This window comes from Dermacentor albipictus, chromosome 1 (assembly GCF_038994185.2).
Source record: "Dermacentor albipictus isolate Rhodes 1998 colony chromosome 1, USDA_Dalb.pri_finalv2, whole genome shotgun sequence".
NCBI lineage: Eukaryota > Metazoa > Arthropoda > Arachnida > Ixodida > Ixodidae > Dermacentor > Dermacentor albipictus.
The window spans coordinates 214991090-215010756 of record NC_091821.1 but is presented as its reverse complement, the minus strand read 5'-3'; the positions used below and the strand labels follow the sequence as shown (position 1 = coordinate 215010756).

Below are 19667 nucleotides of genomic sequence, written 5' to 3'. Positions count from 1 at the left end.
TTGTGTATTTATATTTCTTTATCTACGTCACAATATACTATACCTGTGTACGCGCTATTGCTACGGTGTGGGAAGAGTGAACACATGACGGTGAGAAGCTACAAAGTTATTTATTTATTTATTTATTTGGTAAGAGATACACGCACGTACGAAAACCTCAAATGTGAGAACAAATTATTAAAAAGCCTTTAGAGAAGGTAGGCGTCGAACCAAACGTGTCATATACCAATAAAAAAGAATAGTGAATTAAGCAAGTTGAACATACACACATAAACAAAGTACCTTCCAGACGCCTTCCCTTCCGTACCTGCAGGAATCCCGTGTAAATCCAAGTTGCCAGTCACAAAATCGAAAACACTGTCACATACTTGGACTGCGACTGCATCCAAGTTTAGAAAGACGGATCATGCAGACATGAAAGCCCTACTGTAGCGTTCTCGATCCGGGGAACGAGAGAGTGAGGGAACTTTTATTCTGAGCAAGCGCAGTCTGCACCTTGCTGAAGTGGGCGGCCTCGTTATTCCAGGTAGCCGCGGGCCATCTCCCGTGCCCGTCCGATCAGGCTGCGCTGTCTATTCGGGTCCAGATCTGATAGCTTGCTCTCCCACTGCTCTTCGGTTAGTGCTTAGGTGTCTACGGTGCAATCCTTTTCTACACATCCCCATACTCTATGGCATAGGACTTCTGGGACATCGCAGTAAGTGCAGATGTATAAATGCTAAGTAGGTGAGATTCGGTGCAATAGGATACCGTGGACGTAGCTCTTGGTTTGCAATGTGCTGAGGGTTACTGCCTCTTGCCTAGTTGAGGGTTACTGCCTCTTCCCTAGTTAGGCTAGGGTGAAGTGGTGGGTAAGTTCTTTTGTCTAGCCTGTAGTGTTTCACAACATCGTTGTACTGTTTCGAAACTTTATACGTGCTCCTTTGGGTGTCCTGTGAGAAAGCCCGGCGAACCTGAGCTCGGGTGGAGGCGTCGGCTGCCTCATTTCCTAGAAGGGACTTGTGCCCCGGAGTCCAAAAGGTGTATATATCTGGTAGGTGCTTCTTTGCCGTTAAGGCTGTGGTGCAATCTGCTAGGTTAAAATCAAACCTATTTTACACATCGGCATCGTCTGTATAGGCCTATAACCGTCAAAACAAAGAGACGATCTCAATAACAACGACAAATCATACCTGATGTTCTGCCCTCAGCATGAAATGAGGCTAAGCGATGGCTTGTTTCCTCTTTTAGTTGTTGTCATTGGAGTGGAGAGCAAGTAACAAGCGTGAACTTGGATCGAAGAGGGCGTGCGAGGGCGCATGTGAGGCACCATGGCCAGTGGAGTAAAATATAGAAGATGTCTAAGGTTGCTAGTTGGGCAGCACGCGCTTTACGTTTCTTCTTATACTGTACCTTATACTATGAACTAAACAATCGCTTATTCTGTATGTGATTTAGTTATGTCAAAACATACGCGGGCGTGATAGCGTGGGCGGAGAGACTTCTTTTTAATCATGGTGGAAGAATAATATGTTATTCCAACCTGCTCTCAATATTCTTTCCTCCGTAGCTGTGGATACATACTAACATAAAATTTCTCACTGTAACAGCTAGAGGGAAATCTGGCGCCACCATCTATGGGAGTTTCCTAAGGGGCGCTGTGCCGTCATGGGAATGACGGTATATGTGTCTGCTAGGCTTGTGTTAGCTGGTGTTGTAAGAAGCTTCGTCTAAAACGTGGATATGGCTACACAAATAACGGGTTCTTAAAGTAAAATCTTCATGAAATGTTTCCATTCATGGATATTACATCTTTACTCACCTACAATGCATTACCAGTTGAAGAAAAGAAGAACAGACGACAAACCGTTTCAAAGCGAGCGCGAATCTTGTCGTCTGTGCTCCAACTTTAGCGACCCGCTGGTACTTTTTACGTATCATATAACTGTACATGCCATAAAAAGTTCTCATAGTTAAACAATACATGTTTTTGCGTAATAATAAAGCTAAAGCAGCTTTTTACGTGCTGTTCTAGTAGAAAATGAATCATTGTGACAGATAGAACGGTGCTTGCCAGGCGCGTTTTCAAGGTGTCCTGGCCATATTCGAGAACGATGCAAATCCGAAGTGACAATATACCGACATTCCCATGCATACCACAGCGCAGCAGCGTCATATTTCCCTCTATGCGTACTAAGGAGGTTAAAGAAGACTGCTGGAGTAGAATTCGTGTGAAGCCGGCGGCGGCCATCTTACGGAGGGCAAGAAGCGGCCTGCCAAGAGTTTCGCAGCGCTTTCGCCGACATTCTCAGTGGTTTTTAAATGCTTAAGAGGTTTCAATGTTCTAATGCAACGCAGTGGGCGATGAGGCGAGCCATATTGGAAGTCTCCGCATCGCAGATATCCGAGCACGGGGGCATTTTTAAACTTTTATCGGCATGTGTATGCAGCTGCCGCAAAGTGCAAAAAATAAAAATTAAAAGAATTCGCGGAATAATTAGCGTTTATTCGCCTTCGTTAATGCAGTGTATAAATTGATGATTCATGAAAGCTGTCAGAAGAAAAAGCAATGAGAAACTGAAAACGTAGCATGAGAAATAGCAGTACATGCAACAAGCATCAGTATTCATTATTATCTTCATTATCATCAGGTGTTGCCGGTGCTTTATTATCCTCATTGAATAGAGGGTCTCGGAACTTCGGTGGCGGCCGTTTCCTTTCAGGCTGAAATGCAAAACTTTTCTTTATCTTAGAGCAAGGCAGTGCTAATCGGCAACCTTATTTAAATGAGAAGGATAACACTAACATGTCAACTGCTCGTACGTCAACTTTCCTAGAAACGCGCGAGATCGCTAGTACATTTTCAGATCCGCAGAGCAGCGCGTACGGCAAGACAAGACGATCCGAAACACACAAGCTGCGGCGACTGGCGTGCTTTTGCCCCCCTCCCCTCGTAAGATGGCCACGCGGCAGCTTCACTTGACGGGCGCTCCCTCCACCACAGCAGTTTTAGAGCGCAGCTCTTTGGCGTCCGTTCCTGGGTTTCGCGTCGGCGTTGTCGTCGGCCTCGTAACCAGCTCCGCCCCCCTTCGCTGGAGTGGGAGACGAAGGACGCGAGCCGCGAATGGCGGAGACCAATGAGAGCGGCCCCTTCAGTGACGTGCGCGCGATGCTGGTGTCATGCGGACCCTCCTTACGGCTCGATGCGCACTCGTGTCTGGTCTCAGCCGATCCGCTCGTTTCGTACTATCGTCTGCTCGCGCCACAGCTCTCGCCCGCGCCTGTTTGGTTCTGTTGGGTCGGTCTCGTTCGCGCTTGTTGTAGTGTCGTAGGGCGACACTAGGTGCCCTCAGTTGCATAACTATGAAATCCATAAAGAGATGGCACCACTGTTGCCCGGGTATATATATGGGTGCTCGCATGAATAAAGGGTCTTGCGTCTGGTGTGATATGGGTTGACATCTGTCTCGTTCTTCTGCTGGCCAACACTACAATTTGGCGACGAGGATGGGATCCGCTGCACTTTCGCCGCCGCCGCTATTCCTCGCTACCCCGGGCACTCCAGCCATTCCATGGCCCCGCTGGATACGCCTCTTCGAGAACTTCCTTCTCGCGTCTGGAGCTGCCGACCTGCCTGCGTCCCGCCGCCGAGCTCTTTTGCTACACTGCTTGGGGCCGGAAGGACAACGCATCTTCGATGCACTCCCATCGCCAACTGCGCCGAACGAAGCTGCTTCAGCCGCGCTCTCCGAGCAAGACGCCACAGCGACTAGTTCCCCAGACACATACGACGTGGCCCGCGAGACGCTGGCTCGACATTTCGCCGACACGCGCAACGTTCGGCTGGAACGCAACCACTTCCGCGAACGCCGTCAGCTACACGGTGAGTGCATCTCTGACTTCGCCCTCGCGCTTCGAGAACTGGCTGCCTCTTGCAATTTCGGCGAGCAAGCAAACGAAAACATGTGCGATCAGTTCATCACTGGCGTTGCATCTCCGCAGTTACGTTCACGATTGTTATTGGAAGGAGACGCACTGACTTTCGATCGTGCCGTCGAAATTGCGCTACTTCGTGAGCGAGCTCAGCTCGAGTCTGAAGCCTTTGCTAACCCCATTCAGCGCATCATACAACAGCCACGCCAACGTGATGCTTTTGGAATGGCCAGACAAGATAACCGGCGTTTCAGCGACAATGGCACGCGCGTCCCAAGTCAAGCCCGCGTTCGTCATGCTCTCCCGCCAACTTCAGACGCGGCCACCGCCATTGTTCCGTACAGCGGAAATTCAGGTGTCTGCGGTAATTGCGGCACAGCAGGTTGCGAGCCGTCTGTGTGCCCCGCTCGCGGTAAGACCTGCTTCGCATGCGGCCGCCGTGGCCACTTCATGCGAGTCTGCCGTAGCAGCCGCAGCACACGAGGACGACGCCCGGCTCGCGTCCGCGAAGTAGTTTCTGAACAGGACACGTCAGACGCCATCAGCATTCTCACTGTTTACGAAGATAAGCCCACGGGTGTCTACATTGAAGTGGCACTCACGCCAATCAACTCCAAATCGCAACCGCGCGTTGTGAAGTTCTTGGTCGACACTGGATCCGCTGTGTCAATTATACGGGAACAAGAATTCCGAAGCGTGTTCGAAGACAGCATACAATTGACCAGCTCTAAGCTTACTTTGTTGGACTTCCAACGCCGGAAGATTCCTGTGCTGGGACAATTTAAAGCTGGAATCTCGTACAAGGAAAAAACGGCCGTTATAGCAATTCATGTCGCACCCGGAGGGACTTCTCTTCTTGGTCTGGACGCTGTGCAAGCTCTAGAGCTACATATTGTGGGTGCACAGCTACGTTGCCTGCACACGGCTGCCGAAGAAGGTTCAGGTGCCATGCTGGACGGAGCAGCCAAAACGGCACAGGAACAGCACAGCCCGCTAAGTCCACCAAAGTTCGGCATGCCAGCTTTGCTATGGGCAAAATTTTGCCATTTGTTCTCACCAGGCCTTGGACTTGCCAAGGGCATTCAGCACAAGGTCAAGATAAAGTCGTCAGCCTCTCCAGTCGTGCAAAAGCTCAGACGTTTGCCACTTTCTCTGCGCAAGCCGGTTAGCGACCAGCTTGAGCGTCTTCTTTCTGATGATGTCATTGAAAGGGTTAACGCTTCCGAGTGGGTTTCTCCTATCGTTGTAGTCCGCAAGAAGGACGACAGTATCCGCCTCTGCGTTGACTTAAGAGAGCCTAACAAAGCGATTGTCGTCGACAGCTTTCCCTTGCCCCATACGGAAGAGCTTCTACACTCTCTGAATGGAGCACGCCACTTTTCAAAGCTCGATTTAGCTTCTGCCTATTACCAGGTGCTGCTTCACCCAGATAGCAGAGACCTCACTGCTTTCATTACGCACGATGGCCTTTTTCGTTTCAAAAGGGTGTGTTTCGGACTGGCATCAGCCCCAGCTGCGTTTCAACAACTCATGACAACGGTCCTGCGAGGCTGCAAAGGGGTACTGTGCTACCTAGACGACATCATTATCTTTGGCAGGACTGAAAAAGAGCATTTGAGAAATCTGGAGCAAGTTCTTCAACGTATCGCTGAAGCTGGACTTAAGCTCAATGATAAATGCGTGTTTAATGCATCGGAGTTACCATTTCTTGGGCATCGCGTCAGCTCGGAAGGAATAGCTCCCCTTCAAGCCAAGGTTGATGCCATTGTTCACGCTGCCACCCCCACAGACACAAGCATGCTGCGTTCATTTTTGGGCTTGGTTGAGTACTATGCTAAGTTTATTCCCCACCTGGCTGAAGAAGTAGAACCTATGCGTAGGTTGCTTCGTAAGGATGTACATTTTGAATGGGATGACGCTGCCGAAAAGAGCTTTGCCAGGGTGAAGAAGCTGCTATCATCGCACAAGATACTGCAAATGTTCGATCCGACTCTCCCTGTTATTGTGGCCACAGATGCGTCTGCTTATGGCCTGGGAGCAGTACTACAACAGGCTCATGGCCCACACACTCGGACTGTTGCATTCGCATCCCGAACTCTGACAGAAACGGAGCGGAAGTACTCAGCGGGAGAGCGGGAGGCCCTGGCGTGTCTGTGGGCATGCGAAAAATGGCACACTTATCTCTGGGGACGACCATTCACGTTGGTAACGGACCATCAAGCTCTAGTATCTCTACTTTCGACACAAAGCACAGGACAGCGACCACTTCGCATCACAAGGTGGACCGCTCGTTTGCTTCGTTACAATTTCACAGTTCAGTACAGACGTGGAGAATACAACAAGGTAGCAGACGCTTTGTCCCGGCTGCCTGTTCCAGACACAGAAGATGGCCTTCAGATTGAAGAGGAAGTTGTGTCTCTGGTCACATCTTCAGTTCATGTCAATGACCTTCGACTTGCTACAGCCGAGGATTGCAAACTCCAGGAGGTTGTTCATTTTGTTCAGACATCATGGCCAGCGAAGAAATATTTGACTGCTGAACTGACTCCTTACTATGAGGTCCGGGAGGAATTGTCGATAGCAGATGGTCTGCTTATGCGCTCGGAGCGTATTGTGGTTCCAGCCAAGCTCACTGCTACGTTTATTCAGCTTGCCCATGAATCGCACCCGGGAATTGTGAAGACCAAGCAACGTCTTCGTGAAAAGTACTGGTGGCCAGGTCTGGACAAACAAGTAGAGACTGCCATCCGAAACTGCACGGTCTGTCAGTCGGCAGACAAAAGTGCTAAGAGCTATTCCACTCCACTACAGCCAGTGGCCCTTCCAGATAAACCTTGGAGCAAGATAGCTATTGATATTGTGGGCCCATTTGAGCGTGCACCAGCCGACTGCCGTTTCGTTATATCGGTTGTTGATTATTTTTCCAAATGGCCAGAAGTTGCTTTCTGCAGGGATGTGTCTACCACTAAAGTGATGGACTTCCTCCTGTCAATATTTGCACGAGAAGGCTACCCCGACGAACTGGTCTCGGATCATGGACCACAATTTACATCCCGAGAATTCGAGTCCTTTCTTCAAGACAGGGGCATCAAGCACAGCTTCTCGGCTGTGTATCACCCACAGGCAAATGGACAGGTGGAAAGGTTCAACCGTGTGCTCAAATCTTATATTCAGTTGGCCTTGCTAGAGCAGCGACCAGTGAAGAACACCGTTACAGAGTACTTGGGGATCTTCAGAGTTACTCCTCACAGTACCACTGGCTTTTCTCATGCAGTGCTTCTGCATGGCCGGCACATCCGGACATCCTTGGACATCATCGGACATCCCACCTCTAGCTTCTTCACGGACCCCGCTCTGGAGATGTCCTCACTTCGGAAGAGGGTGAAAGAGCACCAGCGCAAAAACAAAGTGTACGCTGACCGACGAAGAGCAGCCCGAGTACCGCAGTTCCAAGTTGGGAAGTATGTGCGCATTAAGAAACCAACTCCTGGTCCGAAAGGTACTCCCAGCTTTGGACCTCCAATGAAGATCCTTAAGCGCATCGGGCGTTGGTCCTTCTGCCTGGAAGACGGGCGAACTTGGAATGCGTCACAGCTGACTGCAGTCCCAACGGGAGCATCGCCACAACGTGCGGTACGATGGGATGACGACTACCAAACTGCGCCGCTACATGGAGCACAAGCCTCTTCGCTGCCAAGTCCACGGACACCTGCCAGAACCTCTGGGCAGTTGGAGCTATCCCCGTCGATATCTTCAGATCCATCACAGCCACAGGGTCCAGTACGTGCAAGCCTTGCTTCAGAAGATGGTGACAGTGCTTCCGTTGTCATCGAAACTGCTGGCGAGCCGCCAGCGTTTCGTCGGTCCACAAGAGACAGAAGACCACCGGCAAGGTTGCAGGACTATGTGCTTGGATATAAACATTGACTGGCTTGTGAATATGTCTGTATTAAGGAAGGGGTAGATGTAGTGTCGTAGGGCGACACTAGGTGCCCTCAGTTGCATAACTATGAAATCCATAAAGAGATGGCACCACTGTTGCCCGGGTATATATATGGGTGCTCGCATGAATAAAGGGTCTTGCGTCTGGTGTGATATGGGTTGACATCTGTCTCGTTCTTCTGCTGGCCAACACTACACTTGTTTTGGTTGTTATTTCGACAACAAACGGTTACAAATATCCCTCGAGGCCAGCGCACCTTCCACAACTTAATGCGGTGAGTGTAAGACTCGTATCTCCGCGAATCCCATTCATGCAAGTGCGACGACTGATGCACGGCGGAGGCCAATATGGCATTAAGGGCCCAGTTGTGAACGTCTTTGTGAACGTCTTTGAGAATCAAGCATTGGTGTACCAAGTCGAACATATATCAGTCTATTTCTCCGACCACAAAGCTTCCTTCATGACTGTCAAGAACTGTTAGTGGAGTCTTTGTTAAAGGAATACGTGTGAAAAATAAAAAAAAATTCTGTGATAGCGCATACATGTGTTGCTCGATTTCTTTGCCTCAATCTATCGAAAAGGTGAAACAGCTTATTTGCTGCGCTCAAATTTCGCATTAGGAAGTAACGTAATCGTCGGTAATTTTTTTCTTTAACCTCTTTGGAACGTGCCATTCTTGAATTGATCATCATCATTAAGGAGGCTTGTGCTGGCTCGAGCTCGCGCCGTCTCGTGCACGCTTTCGGCGTTCGATCGTGCCTTCGAAAAGAAGTCGCGAGACGTGCACGGAGCTCAGCAAAGGGCCGTCGGAGCCACCCGCCCGAACGCCTGTCCATATATCCGCAACCGAGATGGAAGACCTGACTGAAGACGGCGGTGTCATGAAAAAGGTGGGTTCAGTGCGATAAGTTAGCTGACTTCTGTTATATCGTGCATATTACTCAGTACGATATCAATGGAGACATTATACTCAGTCCCTCTCCGTTTACTCAAATTCAAATTCGCGCTCGTTCGTCGTGAAGATATATCAGCAGACTGAAATTCGGTACCTCTGCTGTCGTGAACTGGTCATTGGCATCCGATCATTCAGCTATGGCGGCTGTACATCATCCGTCACAACCTGGCACATCAAGCGCCGATAATGCACCCCTGTACCCTGAACCACCTGCTGCAGGGCGCACGCAACAAGCTTCGTTTAATTTGCCACGATGTGAAGCGCGCGTGAGAAGCGCCCGCAGCAAGAAGACACCGAATAAGCTGCAGACTACGTTAGGAAGTAATGGACAACCGTCTCTTTTTTTTTTTCAAGAGGGGATATGTTATATAAGGCATCGCTGCCTACCGCAACGTCAATAGAAGGCGCGTGCTAGGAGCCGCCGAAAAAGCAGAAAAAGAGGATGGAATAAACGGAGAGGGGCTGAGTAATGCATCCATTGATATCGTACTGAGTAATATGCACGATCTAACAACTTCGTTCGTTGATGGCTGTAGCAGGTAGCCGCAGCCACCGTGGTGGTAGCACTGCTCAGGCCCCGCGTTCTTTCAAATGCGTGCGGCTCATGCGCGCGGGTATACAATAAAGGCCGACACACGACTGTGCAGAACCAGGAAAGCTGATCGGCTGGCTTACTGTCGTAGAAACGGTCGTATTGGGCCGTTATACCATTGGTGTCATTAGAAAGTTGAGCGCCTTGCGCACAGCGTCTGCTTGCACAAAACGCCTTTGGTGGCTTTTTGCCGCGGCGCTGTCATTGCGGCTTGAAACGCTTAAACGCGTAAGCGCCTACGCACCGTCCAATGCCACTTTTGCTCCATCTCTCAATCTGGTTGCAGCACGGTGGAAGCTACAAGAATTCTTAGCCAATAGCAAGGCCGCATGCCCCTCGAGATGTCCTCATCCGCGCCGCGTCGTCTGCTCAGCGTCTGCTTGCCATACATGTTCCAAGCGCCCGTGGTGTCGTCGTCTTTCTTGTGTGTGTTGTCTTTTGGCGCAAAATCTTTTCAGTATGCAAGATCACCAACTAGCCCAGCAGTTAACCCTTAAAGGTATGTTACATGTTCCATGGTTAGTGGATCGGCGCAAAAAAATGTTTTGACACCGTAACGATAAGCTGCGTTTATATGCATGCGACAGCAGGGCTTCGGCTTTACCTGTACGCTTTCCCTGCTGTTACCTTGCAGCCTCCTTAGCAAGTAGCACGCGCGAATGCCCTTACAAATGTTCATCCGCGCCACAGTGTCTGTTCGCCGTCTACACTTGGCGTTTGCCGGCTACCGTCATCACGTACCATGCTAGAGCGGGGTAGTAATGATGAAAAATTGTGGGGTTTTACGTACCAAAACCACTTTCTGATTATGAGGCACGCCGTATAGTCTGGGACTCCGGAATGTTCGACCACCTAGGGTTCTTTAACGTGCACCTAAATCTGAGTACACGGGTGTTTTCGCATTTCGTCCCCATCGAAATCTGGCCGCCGTGGCCGGAATTCAATCCCGCGACCTCGCGCTTAGCAGCCTAACACCATAGCCACTAAGCAACCATGTCAGGTATTTAATGATGAAGTGAATCATTAGGCTTTTATAGCGTTCCGCATCGTCAATGCATCATCAATGCTAATGCTGTGGTGCCATCTGATAACTAGAAATCAGACAAGTTTTACGGCTGGGTGCCACGTCTGTATACTCCTAGCAGCGTGAAAACAAGAGGCCGATCTCAATAATTACGAGAAAACCTACCGAATGATTTGACGTCAGCTTGAAATGAGACTTACAGCAATGACGAATTTTGGCCCTTGTTTCTCGCTGACAGGGCGGATAGCAGTAACAAGCGTGAATTCGGATCGGAGCGGGTGGTCGGCGCTGCATGGGCACTGCTATGTCGCCACGGTTATAGGGTGGCTGTTACGATTACAGGCGCAACTGCCGAACTAATTCCAGTATAGGACGTGCACGCACAAATGACCTAACATGTCACGTACCGCTGTACCATATTATGTAGCGAGTAAAAATGACTCTCTAGTGTAGCCAATATTCAGCCAGCTATGCCCGGAACTATATGCAGTCTTTTTTTTTCTTTAGCTGCACCAAAATTTTTAAAGATTGCCTATGGTAGATAGCACAAGTCTAAACCTTGATCTAAATTACTCGATGAGGCGGCCATTACTCCTACGAGAAATCAAAATATTCAATTGAGAAATTAACGTAATTACGTTAACCTTTCAATTAGTCACTTTACGCCACACATTTCAATCTACGAATTATAGCAACTGAGTTCGCAAGGCGTATCCACTCGGAAAAAATTATCCGGGCAGCACCAGTTCCGAGATATTAAGTTTCCGACGAAGTGCACTGGTGTTCCGGTTACATTTTTTAAGAAACGACTGTTTAATGCATTCAAGCACAAAAATAACTGGGACCGCATGCATTTCGACAGACACCTTGAAAATAAATATCTCGGAAGTGGTGCGGTCCACAAATTTTTTTTCAAGTAAATACGCCGTGCGAACTGAGCGGCTATAATTCGTAGATTAAGATATGTGGCGTAGAGTAAGGAATTATTATGATAATTAGCGTAATCATATACGATAATTATTCAACTAAAGATTTTGATTTTGCGTAGAGGTAATGGCCGCCTCAGCGAGTAATGTAGATCAAGGGTTAGAATTGCGCTATCTGGCATAGACAATCTTTTAAAAAATTGGTGCAGCTAAACGAAGAAACACACCTTGAATACCGCTGCGCAAGGATACTACCTGTGCACGCCCCGCACCTTCGGCAGTGCTGCAGCCAACTTGTGATGTGGAGTATAGGCGCACCTTTCTGAAGAGCCAGACGTCGCAGCCTGCTGAAATTTGGAGACAATGCGAATGTGTTAGTAGCCTATATAGTCTAAAATCTGGATATATCCAATCGTTTTCGAATACTTCTCTTTGTCGACCGTGCATCATGAAACATGAAATTGAAGTAAACACGCGATAACTTTCATTCCATCCACAGTTGACATAATGTACTAGAGCATGCTTCGTCGCTCTAGAAGCCAGTCTTTTGCGGCCGAACTACGACGACTCGCAATAGAAATTTGTTTAGACCTAATTCTGTAGTGAGTACTGTGCGGTGCAACGTATAGATACAGCACCTAGTATGTGCCCTTATCAGATTAAATACGAAGACGTTTCACTGCAACATAATTAATGCAATGTTGAAATTAGCAGTACGTTCAAAAATGTTCGATAATAACAGTAAGGAAGCTGTGTATTATTCGCCAACTATTCAAAAGGTATTCGATATTCATTTCAACTGCCTTGTGGCATTCGACTCGTATTCCGTTAGGTATAAGAAACTGCGGGCCCCATAACGCAAGACTGTTCCAATATGTTTTTATTCCAATCTCCTGACGTCAACTTTGCATAACCGCCGACGCTAGCATCGGGCGGTCACTCGCAGGGTTGTGTGAAGATACCAATCGAACGCTGTCCTCGTTCATAGCAGGTCACTTTTGTTGGCTTGAAAAACGAATAACATCGCCGACACTGAGCGGCTTGTCTTATCTAATTCGCTGGCAAGAGCGGAGAAGCACGCTCAACTGGAGAGGGATTCGACAGGGCCGAGCCACTGCACTGAAAGTCGATAACTGGATGAAGACGGTGGTGCCGGCGTCTGCGATTTGTGCGCTTTCTCTTAGCTTGCGGTGGTTGGTCGAAAATAACGGCGGCATGCAACAGAAGCTGAAGAATGACGCTAAAACGGACCCTCAGCAACGAAGGGTTGGCAGAATGAGATCGTAAACGCGCCGAAAGTGCTCGAAAGCGTTACACAGCCACGCAAGAATTTTTATTATACTCAAATAAACCCTTGCTCTCCGGCAGGTTCGAGTCTATAGCCAGTGCCTGAGTGATCGGCGACAGCCATCTTTTATTCCTTTCGGAACGGAGCAGCCTGCGGCTATTAAGAAGAAAACTCAGTTTTGTTCGGCATATTTATGCATTTCTAACAAGTACACGTCACTTTGAGGCGGTGCGTTTTCGCATATTGTGACGTCGCGTGACAGGCAGGTGAATTGTCTGCAGCCCTAAAACTTTTGACCAATAGCCTAGGGCTAATGGCGAAAAGGCGTCGAACCAGAAATAACTATTTTTCTTTTGTTCGGTCAAATTATGCATAATCAGTGTGTACACGTCATATCAGATGGAGAGCTATAGCGGTTTTAATGACGTCGCGTGACAGACAGGTGAAGGGGGGGGAGGGGGGGGGGGTTAAAAAAATTTTTGACCGATCGCGGATTGCTGATTTCAGAATTCGAATAGAAAAGTTTGGAATAGTTTTACGTTATAGCGCCCCGGTATTCGCACGCCCCTAGAAATCTTCGTCATGCAGGAAACACAGCTCGTAGCATTGGCAACAAGTAGACCGTGTGCATGAGCTGAAATGCTCGCAAAGTTATACTCGCCACACCCGAAGACAATGTGAAAATGCATTTCATTTGCTACTCAGTGTGCTAACGAACGCATGAAATGAGCAAATGAAATCTTCATTTTCTTTTCCTCCCTATTGGCGTTTCGCGGTGCTGATGTACGTGCGTACCAGATTCTGCAATCCAAGGCTCCACAAGAAGTTGAAGTATTCTGGACTTGTTGAACAACAGACATTTCCCATCATAAACAAACAACGAAACAGTTCTCCGCAGCGGTTTTCTCCCCTTCGTGGTGTTGCCGTCCCGAGATCGCACCAGTCGCTGCGAGGTACTCTCGCCACACCCGAAGACAATGTGAAAATGCATTTCATTTGCTACTCAGTGTGCTAACGAACGCATGAAATGAGCAAATGAAATCTTCATTTTCTTTTCCTCCCTATTGGCGTTTCGCGGTGCTGATGTACGTGCGTACCAGATTCTGCAATCCAAGGCTCCACAAGAAGTTGAAGTATTCTGGACTTGTTGAACAACAGACATTTCCCACCATAAACAAACAACGAAACAGTTCTCCGCAGCGGTTTTCTCCCCTTCGTGGTGTTGCCGTCCCGAGATCGCACCAATCGCTGCGATGGATGCGACGTTCGACCAACCAACTTAGAGGTAACGCGTTGCAGACCATCTGCGACGAGTGCGATTTCGATTTCCCTCGCGTGCGACGGAAACTGCACTTCCGGTGCGACGAAAAGTGCGGCATTTCAAACGGCCTTTGCTACTACGTTCCTCAGGCACATCCCCCCGTGGTAGCTGTGCGCGATCTTTCTTGTTCACCATTCGTATAACTCGATGTAAGGGAGCAGAAGACACAAAGGACACCTTGCAGCAACAGAGCCTGCCAGTAGATGGTAGCACACCATGCAGTCCCAATTCTCAGCCAGTCGCTTTTCTCATCAAGAATGTGGCCCACATCTTGTACATAACTGTGTCGATTGGCGTGCCTTTTACCGCAGATAACCCAACCAGGGTCAGGGCCCGTTGTCGCCCGACACGCTGCAATGCCTATGTGAAATAAAGCTGGACCGAGCGGATAGATTCAACGTGGATGCGAAACACTCCCCACCGTTGCAAGTGAGTGTACCAGACCAGACGGTAACGATGCCTTCCAGTGGGCGCGCAGGAGATCGGCCATGTTCTGTAGAAGTGAACTGGCGCTTGTCTTCACTGCACTTTGGAAACTAGCGTCATCCCTCGTGTGGGCACACTGCAGGACGTTGATGGCTGTTCCTGTTCGCCCATTGCGAAGACGCACGAGAGAGAATGTTGCCAATGGATCTTACTCCCGGCCGCCATGCGCATGCTGTTTCATTGCCAGAGAATGGCAACCGTTGAACCAGCATATAGTTATCTCGTGCGAAGTACTCAAATTGCCCTTCCCTCAATCCTTGGATTGGCTTAAAATATAATTTGCTTTTACATTTTTAAATTTTTTTTTATAGAGTAACTGTTCTTGTTCACTTGCATCGGTTTCCCTTGACGATACTAATATTGTGCAGTATGCAGGTGCAATTCCGACTGCTACAATTTTTTTTTCAACGCACAAATGAGCATTTAGTGTTTTCGCCGTGAAATATATAGTATTTTGTACTGCAACACAATACAGCACTTTCGCTACGCATAAAGGCACTTATCAAATGATAAAAACAAAATCAAGTAAAATGCTTCAACATACTGCCTAAAGAGGAGTGTTTTCTCCGCAACGCAGTCTGAAAGAACTAGGAGTACTGGGGCTGCAGACCGCTATACAGAGCATGCGACGGGGCGAAGAATGTCACGTCAATGATGCATGGATTCGGAGCCCAGGGGTGCCTCCCTCGCATCCCGCCGAACGCAACACTCGTTTATGAGATCGCTTTGGTAGACTTCACCGAGACGAAATACGACGGCGGCGCGGACATCAACTCCCGGCTAATGCCTACCAACACTGTATTTGGGGTGAGTCGACAGCTTGCTGTCGCGTTGTATGGCGCCGGTTTCTTGGTAGTGCCGTCTTCATGGAGTGTGGAAATGGTGTTGACCAAATCGTGCATGGTACTACGACTAATTACTGAGTATGAAAGGGGCGTTCCTGAGTATGAGTTCCCGAGTTCCTCATTCCCGAGTATGAAAGGCACATTAATGCTTGGAGTAGCGTCTTAACGTCTCCGCGTTAATTCACGGAGTAGCGAGAAACTGCGCGCAGTAGTGCTACCGTAGGGGTTGGAGGACGGACTTCGGGATGAAAACCAAACTTGGGAGTATTTATTTTACATTATATACAGAGAGGTGAGAGTCAATTAACAGTCGTACAGTCATTACGGGCCGGCAGCAACTCGGACGCTGCGGCCCGCGGCAAGAAGTTCGAGAGAGGTCAATCAGGGAATCAGGGAATGCTCTGGTCTCTCTCGAATGCTTCTTATAAACCCTTCGAGCACTGGAAGTCGCGTCATGTTTGGCCAATGGGAGAGTCCGCTCAGATGACGCCATTTTCACCCAATGGTTGGCGCCCGTATCGAGTTGTCACACCCGGCGGCTCTCTGCGGTCTTGCCTCGCAGACTTGCAATGCGCTTCTTCTAAGGCGGAGAAGGGGGGGGGTGCTCATGCTCCATTTTCCGAGGGCCCACCTGCTCCCGGTGCTACGGCCGCGCAGCGGCAGCAAATGTCTTCTTCAAAGGCGATGAAGAAGGGGTACGCTTGGGCCTTCCCGGCTCGTCTGGCTGTCACGGCGCATTACCGCCGTCTTGGTTTGGCACCCACTTTACTTCCAACTATGCCGTGCTATCCCCTCGCTTTCTGGAAAACTCAAGCATTGAATAGCTCCACCGGCGGCGTACGAACTTGTTTGCAAGTGTCCTGCCTCAGGAATGTGGCATCCCTGCTTCTGCATTCCTCAATTAGCTGTACTGCGATTCGAAGTGCTTTGGGGAACTCGAAGTAGGCGCAGGAAACAGCTCCATATCTAACACTAGAGATGTCGACGCGTCAGTTCGAAAAAGCCCTCGTCATGCATCCCTCACAAAAAAGGCCAGTTTGTGATTTCATTGTGGTCCGTCAAATGTGAGCCGTAGTGCGGCGTAGGCCCTCTTCACAATAGTCTGTCTGCAGAGCCACCGCACGTCAGAAACGTGAGGCACGCCACAGTGACGTATCCGTGCCTTGATCGGGTTTCGTGTTGAGGTATACGCCCTTTACCTAAGGCGCTAATACGCCTATGGAGTTCCTTCGCTATGCTCGCTGGGGAGCATGCGGCATGCAAAAATAGATGTAGTGCTGCCAGACAACGGCCTCAGAAGAGCACCTGAGTTTGTAGCAAAGCGTTTTTGACCGATCGCGGATTGCTGATTTAAGAATTGGACTAGAAAAGTTTGGAATAGGTTTACGTTATAGCGCCCCGGTATAAGTACGCCCCTAGAAATCTTCGTCATGCAGGAAACACAGGTCATAGCATTGGCAACAAGCAGACCGTGTGCATGAGCTGAAATGCTCGCAAAGTTATACTCGCCACACCCGAAGACAATGTGAAAATGCATTTCATTTGCTGCTCAGTGTGCTAACGAACGCATGGAAATGAGCGAATGAAATCTTCATTTTCTTTTCCTCCCTATTGGCGTTTCGCGGTGCTGATGTACGTGCGTACCAGATTCTGCAATCCAAGGCTCCACAAGAAGTTGAAGTATTCGGGACTTGTTGAACAACAGACATTTCCCACCATAAACAAACAACGAAACAGTTCTCCGCAGCGGTTTTCTCCCCTTCGTGGTGTTGCCGTCCCGAGATCGCACCAATCGCTGCGATGGATGCGACGTTCGACCAACCAACTTAGAGGTAACGCGTTGCAGACGATCTGCGACGAGTGCGATTTCGATTTCCCTCGCGTGCGACGGAAACTGCACTTCCGGTGCGACGAAAAGTGCGGCATTTCAAATGGCCTTTGCTACTACGTTCCTCAGGCACATCCCCCCGTGGTAGCTGTGCGCGATCTTTCTTGTTCACCATTCGTATAACTCGATGTAAGGGAGCAGAAGACACAAAGGACACCTTGCAGCAACAGAGCCTGCCAGTAGATGGTAGCACACCATGCAGTCCCAATTCTCAGCCAGTCGCTTTTCTCATCAAGAATGTGGCCCACATCTTGTACATAACTGTGTCGATTGGCGTGCCTTTTACCGCAGATAACCCAACCAGGGTCAGGGCCCGTTGTCGCCCGACACGCTGCAATGCCTATGTGAAATAAAGCTGGACCGAGCGGATAGATTCAACGTGGATGCGAAACACTCCCCACCGTTGCAAGTGAGTGTACCAGACCAGACGGTAACGATGCCTTCCAGTGGGCGCGCAGGAGATCGGCCATGTTCTGTAGAAGTGAACTGGCGCTTGTCTTCACTGCACTTTGGAAACTAGCGTCATCCCTCGTGTGGGCACACTGCAGGACGTTGATGGCTGTTCCTGTTCGCCCATTGCGAAGACGCACGAGAGAGAATGTTGCCAATGGATCTTACTCCCGGCCGCCATGCGCATGCTGCTTCATTGCCAGAGAATGGCAACCGTTGAACCAGCATATAGTTATCTCGTGCGAAGTACTCAAATTGCCCTTCCCTCAATCCTTGGATTGGCTTAAAATATAATTTGCTTTTGCATTTTTAAAATTTTTTTTATAGAGTAACTGTTCTTGTTCACTTGCATCGGTTTCCTTTGACGATACTAATATTGTGCAGTATGCAGGTGCAATTCCGACTGCTACAATTTTTTTTTCAACGCACAAATGAGCATTTAGTGTTTTCGCCGTGAAATATATAGTATTTTGTACTGCAACACAATACAGCACTTTCGCTACGCATAAAGGCACTTATCAAATGATAAAAACAAAATCAAGTAAAATGCTTCAACATATTGCCTAAAGAGGCTTGTTTCCTCCGCAACGCAGTCTGAAAGAACTAGGAGTACTGGGGCTGCAGACCGCTGTACAGAGCATGCGACGGGGCGAAGAATGTCACGTCAATGATGCATGGATTCGGAGCCCAGGGGTGCCTCCCTCGCATCCCGCCGAACGCAACACTCGTCTATGAGATCGCTTTGGTAGACTTCACCGAGACGAAATACGACGGCGGCGCGGACATCAACTCCCGGCTAATGCCTACCAACACTGTATTTGGGGTGAGTCGACAGCTTGCTGTCGCGTTGTATGGCGCCGGTTGCTTGGTAGTGCCGTCTTCATGGAGTGTGGAAATGGTGTTGACCAAATCGTGCATGGTACTACGACTAATTACTGAGTATGAAAGGGACGTTCCTGAGTATGAGTTCCCGAGTTCCTAATTCCCGAGTATGAAAGGCACATTAATGCTTGGAGTAGCGTCTTAACGTCTCCGCGTTAATTCACGGAGTAGCGAGAAACTGCGCGCAGTACTGCTACCGTAGGGGTTGGAGGACGGACTTCGGGATGAAAACCAAACTTGGGAGTATTTATTTTACATTATATACAGAGAGGTGAGAGTCAATTAACAGTCGTACAGTCATTACGGGCCGGCAGCAACTCGGACGCTGCGGCCCGCGGCAAGAAGTTCGAGAGAGGTCAATCAGGGAATCAGGGAATGCTCTGGTCTCTCTCGAATGCTTCTTATAAACCCTTCGAGCACTGGAAGTCGCGTCATGTTTGGCCAATGGGAGAGTCCGCTCAGATGACGCCATTTTCAGCCAATGGTTGGCGCCCGTATCGCGTTGTCACACCCGGCGGCTCTCTGCGGTCTTGCCTCGCAGACTTGCAATGCGCTTCTTCTAAGGCGGAGAAGGGGGGGGGTGCTCATGCTCCATTGTCCGAGGGCCCACCTGCTCCCGGTGCTACGGCCGCGCAGCGGTAGCAAATGTCTTCTTCAAAGGCGATGAAGAAGGGGTACGCTTGGGCCTTCCCGGCTCGTCTGGCTGTCACGGCGCATTACCGCCGTCATGGTTTGGCACCCACTTTACTTCCAACAATGCCGTGCTATCCCCTCGCTTTCTGGAAAACTCAAGCATTGAATAGCTCCACCGGCGGCGTACGAACTTGTTTGCAAGTGTCCTGCCTCAGGAATGTGGCATCCCTGCTTCTGCATTCCTCACTTAGCTGTACTGCGATTCAAAGTGGTTCGGGGAACTCGAAGTAGGCGCAGGAAACAGCTCCATATCTAACACTAGGGATGTCGACGCGTCAGTTCGAAAAAGCCCTCGTCATGCATCCCTCACAAAAAAGGCCAGTTTGTGATTTCATTGTGGTCCGTCAAATGTGAGCCGTAGTGCGGCGTAGGCCCTCTTCACAATAGTCTGTCTGCAGAGCCACCGCACGTCAGAAACGTGAGGATCGCCACAGTCACGTATCCGTGCCTTGATCGGGTTTC

General features: G+C 49.3%; 1 long non-coding RNA gene across 1 annotated transcript in view; it reads left to right on the top strand.

Annotated features, from left to right (window-relative positions):
• The first annotated feature begins 8616 nt into the window (after positions 1–8616).
• The window catches only part of LOC139054182 (uncharacterized), a 92127-nt gene continuing 81076 nt past the window's right edge, over positions 8617–19667 (top strand). Inside the window, exons 1-5 of the long non-coding RNA XR_011511060.1 lie at positions 8617–8745; positions 14273–14390; positions 15025–15254; positions 17472–17589; positions 18224–18453. This is a non-coding gene — a long non-coding RNA (uncharacterized lncRNA). The remainder of the gene's footprint in view (positions 8746–14272; positions 14391–15024; positions 15255–17471; positions 17590–18223; positions 18454–19667) is intronic.